Raw genomic sequence first — 6,082 nt, forward strand, 5'->3', positions numbered from 1 at the left:
TGACGAGAGCCATTTGTGAGGCAAACCACGAACACCGCTTGACCATAACTGGGGGCAACAGTATTTCATGATGCACACAGTCAAAGGCCTTTGAGAGGTCGAGAAATATGCTAAGCACATGTTCCCGCCTCTCCAAACCAATCGACAACAGAATCAATGAGACTCGTGACAGCATCAATAGTCGATTTGTTTTTTCTAAATCCAAATTGTTCATTACAAATAACTTCAAAGCGATAGAAGAAATCTTCTAATCGTCGAAGGAAGGCTTTTTCGAAAATTTTGCTGAGGACCGGAAGAATGGAAATTGGACGATAGTTACTTGCGACATAAGGATCGTCCTTTTTAAAAATTGGAATGACTTTTGCTGTCTTCAAAGTGGACGGGGAGGGGGAAAACGCCTTGGGCGAACGACAGGTTAATCAATTTTGTGAGTGGTACTGAAATGTGCTTAAAGCCAGCGCTTAAGTAACCACACAGACATCCCATTGATGTCACCAGACTTTTTCGGCTTCAGCTCCCGCACCACACAGACCAACTCCGCCTCGCTCACAGGAGACAGGACCGATGGACGAGACCGGTCCCATAAATGAGTCCTCTCGGGTGCTGTTCCCACTAAAACATGGGTCCAGCCCAGCAACCGTGGAGAGAAAAAGTTATTAAACCTCACTTGCCACTTCAAGCGGATTTTTTGTTATTTTACCTTGTATTTTAAGGTTAGGTTTGAAATGTTTTAGGACTTGTGTTTGAGTTGTATTTTTAATTATATTCCACGCACTTTTTGAAAAATTTTCAGAATTCATTAGTCTATTTTCGATATCCCGAGCCTTAGCGGCTTTTATTTCTTTGCGGTAATTTAGCTTGTATGCTCGAAAGAAATTTTTGAATTCTTCATTTGTCGATTCTATGTAAATTGAATGATAAAATTTTAATGTTTTTCTTAAATTGAGAATGTTTTGATTTATCCAAGTGTTGTGTTTTTTGTCTGATCGCTCTTTGAATGACTTATAAGGGCAAGTGATGTTCAAATAAAAATTAAAACGGTCTGTAAACGCAGAAAACGCTTCCTCCGCATTATCAAAACTATCAATAAAAAACCAGGATTCTTCTTGGAGAAATCTGTTAAGAATTTGGATATTTTGAATTTTAAGATCTCTTCTTATATTTACCGAAAGAGGTTCGATCTTCGGACTGAGATTCCCGATCACGGCCTCCTGCGCGAAGTGGTCGGAGACAGCCGCGTCCAGAACGGAAACCGAAACGTCTAATACGTTTGTAATGACGTTGTCGATGGCCGTACTCGATGTAGCACTCACTCGTGTTGGCGTGTTCACGGACCAAACTAAGCCGAAAGAGGTGAGAATATCGCGTAGCCGCTGAGTCAGGGGGTTGGTGTGTGGTCCAAAAACATCGATGTTAAAGTCACCTGAAATGATAAACTTTCAACGAATTAGAACAGAGAAAATTTAGAAGGGATTCAAATTTTTCAAAAAAAATTTATTGAGCAGCCATTTGGGGATCTGTATAAGCCCAATGATTGTAATTTTTCCTACGGAATTTAGATTGACTTTTATACCTCCCACTTCAAAGTCTAGATCACAACTGTAATCAACCTTGAAGGGTTGGAATATCAGTCTTTCAAAAACAATTGAACAATGTAAATTATTAAGTAATACAAGTAAACACCAATTTTTAAGTACCTGTGATCAAAGTAAGTGTTCAAAATGTTCCCCTCCCATCATCTGACAATGTAGTAATCGAAGCCAGGAAATCAATAAGTATTATCAATAACACAACTACTGTTAGAATGTGAAAGTGGCTCTTTAGGTTTTCCCCCAAAGAGTGAACTTTGACTGCAACCGTTGTTATCTGTATTTTGTTAGGAAGGTAACAGTTCAGTTGCACTGAAGCTTTCAGCGGGTTTAGTTATGCAGATGGAATAATTTTCAGGTCATTAACAAGTTTTAAAAATTGGTTATTAATTTGTTTATTTATCGTTATGTCACTTAGTGAGCGTGAAAGGATACCTCTTTTAATGATGCGTGGGTGGGGAGATAATGAAAGATCATATAGCAGTTACAAATTTATTCAATGATACTTTTCCAGAGAGATATCTTATCTCTAAATCCACAGTAATTAAAGACAGTGGCCCGTTTTGTAGAGACTGGTAGCGTTAACGATCGTGTCAGAACTGGAAGACCAACAACAGTGACGGGTTGAAGCCGCCATCATTAGACGTTTCTTCAGTCTTTCGTCGAGAATCCAAATGAATCAGTTAGATCTGCTGCAGAAAGTCATGAAATGTCTCGTGAGTCAGTTAGAAAAGTGTTTTAAAAAAGCAGCTTTCAAGGCGTACCGAGTACATCTGATTCAGGAACTGAATGAAAGACGACTTCGATCGGCGGCTCGAATTTTGTGAAGTAATGATGGATAGAATTGACCGAAAACAAATCCTTTTGAACGATATGTTTTTTCTGATGAGGCAACATTTATGTTGAATGGCAGTGTCAATAGACATAATTGTCGGTATTGGGGACAACATCAATCCGCACTGGAAAGAAGAGAGTCATACACAGCATCTACAGAAACTTAACGTTTGGGCAGGTATTATAGGAAATCAAAATTGTGGGCCCATTATTTATCAATGGTAATTTAAATGGTGACTCGTATCTAGCAATTCTCCAAAATGAGATAATTTCTGCACTACAAGCTGCTCTTGGTCGACAATTTCAAAGAATTTATTTCCAACAAGATGGCGCACCACCACACTTTGCTCACCTTGTTAGAGAATACTTGGATACAATATTCCCTCACAGATGGATTGGGAAGACGTGGTGCAGTAGAGTGGCCCTGCTCGTTCCCCTGATTTATCTCAGCTGTTTTTTTTTTCTTTGGGGATACCTCAAAGATAAAGTTTATCGTACTAAGCCTCGAGATTTGGCGCATCTGAGAAATCCATAGTCCAAGAAACTCAAGATATTCCTCGTGACTACCTTCAAAATGCAGTGGATGGCTTTTACAAACCGCCTGGGACATTGCCCAGACGATGGGAGGGGAACATTTTGAACACTTACTTTTGATCACAGGTACTTAAAAATTGGTGTTTACTTTATAATACTTATTAATTTACATTGTTCAATTGTTTTAAAATTCAAATAGCTATAACTAGTGAATGAATCCACCTTTTGAAGTCCGGGTTTACGACATTGTACTCTGCTAAGTAAGACCTTTAATTTGATACCAAACTTGACCTATGCTGCTATTTAAGAATTTTGTCTGACTTGTGGATCGTCCCCCAAAGGGATTATCCGGTCGGTAATTGGGCAGATGTGTGTGCGTTACTATCACCAGTAAGCACGTGTGAACTTTGGTATTTCTTTCTATCGTGGTTCAAAAATTAAAAAAGAGGTTCCAAACTTAATTGTCACCCTGTATAAGAATAACACGCCCTTCATCTAAATATCCCTTTCTCATTCTTTGTTATCTAATGGTGATTTTCTTACTCTGAAATGTAGTGTCCCTAGTTACAAGTCTGATGATATAAAGAATGTGAGAAGTTGTAGCCTTGTAGCTATTCAATCTGCACTGGCCAATCCACTGCACTTGCTTCATAATCTCTTTCGATATATCATCCTATTTTTTTGTTTCAGTCTAGGAATGATATAATGTTTTACACACCTAATCAGTACCATATGCCTCTACAGTAAGAAACAGACCTACTACCCCCTCGATGGCTTTCTTCCATAAAGGTTGCACTTTATGTTTGGTGTATTATGACTAGTGTAATGGCTTAAATAATTGTTACAACCTTAAATATATTTAATAACCAACCTTCATCGTAACAAAGTGAGAAGCTTAGGACTCACACTGGCCAAAAATCATCGTTGAGCAGACTACGCCATTGCAACTTGTAATAGGGTGCTTGCTAGCATTCACAGCCTCAAGAAAGTTCTAATTTTATGCCATTGAACATTAATGTGATACTATAGTAGCACCCTAGTGTTTTCATAAACTGGAACAAGGCTATATAGCAACAACGATACTGCTGGATTTCAGCAAAGCATTCAACTGCCTTGATCACAAAATGATCATCAAAAAGCTACAAAATCTTGGTATTAATGGAAAAGAACTTCAGTGGTTTGACAGTTACCTCAGCAACAGAAAACAACTGGTAAAGATCACATATAAAGACAACCAAATAGTAAAGAAAGCAAAATCAGACGTTCTACCAATCAGTAAACTTATAGGAGTGCCCCAGGGATCGGTCCTTGGTCCTGTCCTATACATTCTCTTGACAAGCGACTTTCCAAATTACCTACAGAACCTCTGTAAAGCAGTGATGTTTGCTGATGATACTGCACTGATTGTTGCAAATAAAAATAAAGAACAACTGGAAGTAGATACTTTTATAGCCTTCAACATGGCCAGACAATACTGCTATCAAATGATCTAGTCCTAAACGAAAGCAAAAGTTAACAACTCATTTTTACACCAAATCCAAACCACCACCAAGGGCTCCCAGAAATTACTACAGTCAAATCTAGTAAATATTTAAGCATAATAATTGACAATAACCTCACATGGGAACCTCATCTAGAACAGCTCCGCAAGAAACTTAACTCGGGCATTTTTGTTATACGAAGAATTAAATGTTATGTACAATAAAGACATTCTTTATTTCATTACTTAGTGATTCCATTAAATTTTCAAAATTAATTAATTTAAATTGCTCGTTTGATGCATAAAATTGAAGTCACAGAGCAAATGTTTCAGTATTATCAGTGCCCGGTCCCTCCGTTTTTGTGCCTACGACTACTATTAATACAGTTCTACAATATAAAATAAAACTAATAAATTCACTTGCCTATTCAAAATAAACTAAATAATTTGAATTCGTCACAACTGGCATCTATAGTAAAAGTTAGATTTTACTACATTCAAATTTTTTGCACTTCAAAATTCTAGAATAAGTATTTTATAGTAAGTAGTAGGCCTATTTCATTTTAACAATATGTCTATGTTTTATTGTTAAATATAAACAATATGCATGCCAAATTTGGCCTAAAACTGTGCATTAGAGTTTGATTGAGTTTCAAACATCCAATCTTTTTCTTATATAATATTATTAATAGGATATTGATGATTGTATTAATCTAGGAGTATCGATCATAGGCTGGTTTTAATCTAAGTAATTTATTCTAAACTTTAAAATTCTATTTAAGAAAAAGTTGATCCATTCCATAATTGTTTGTAGCTAATCTAAGAAACGATAGGAATAAATACTATTTTATACAAAGAAATAATTAACCCTACAACTGATTAATACAATTAGGAGTCCACGTATTGTTAGTAACTTTAAATGGGATACAATTCTTATTCAGCTCATTTTGTAAGTGTAGAAGCCACTGCATATTTTGTAAGAAGAATACAGAAATAAGAATAATGATATACAGGTATTTATCCATATATGAAAGTTAGAGATAACAATAACAGATTGATATTAGTAGTTTCAGTAAAATATACTATGCATTTTCAGAGAATCCATTTTTTTAGTTAAAAAGCAGAACATCAACGTCTGATAGTATAACTGAGCAATATTCGGTAGGCACTGCGGTTAATGCCACGCGCTAGACAAGAGTATAGTTAGCCTAGCGAACACGTTCTGTTAGGCCATAGACCATTAATACAGGTATATATATATATATAAAGAATGTTCCTTTACTGTTACTTTTATTTGTTCCTTTAGATTAATAATAATAATTATTTCATGTATCTTTTCTGTTCCTGTGTGTGGTGTCTGTCAAATCTTGATAGAAATAAAATAATTCATTCATTCATTCATCCTGAGGCTAAGAAATGTGTATTTAATATGTTATGAAAAGTATTTTTTAATTTAATTTAAAGTTATTTTGTTTTTATATTACGGTGATGCTAAGATATTTATTTTTTTACGTGTCCAAATATTTATATGCACAAAACATTTTTGTAATTATGTATTATCTCTCTTTGCTGGAATAAATTCATTCATTCATTTGTCTAACTTTAACTGTAGATGGCAGTAGTGATGAATTCAAACCATTTAATT

This window comes from Homalodisca vitripennis, chromosome 1 (assembly GCF_021130785.1).
Source record: "Homalodisca vitripennis isolate AUS2020 chromosome 1, UT_GWSS_2.1, whole genome shotgun sequence".
NCBI lineage: Eukaryota > Metazoa > Arthropoda > Insecta > Hemiptera > Cicadellidae > Homalodisca > Homalodisca vitripennis.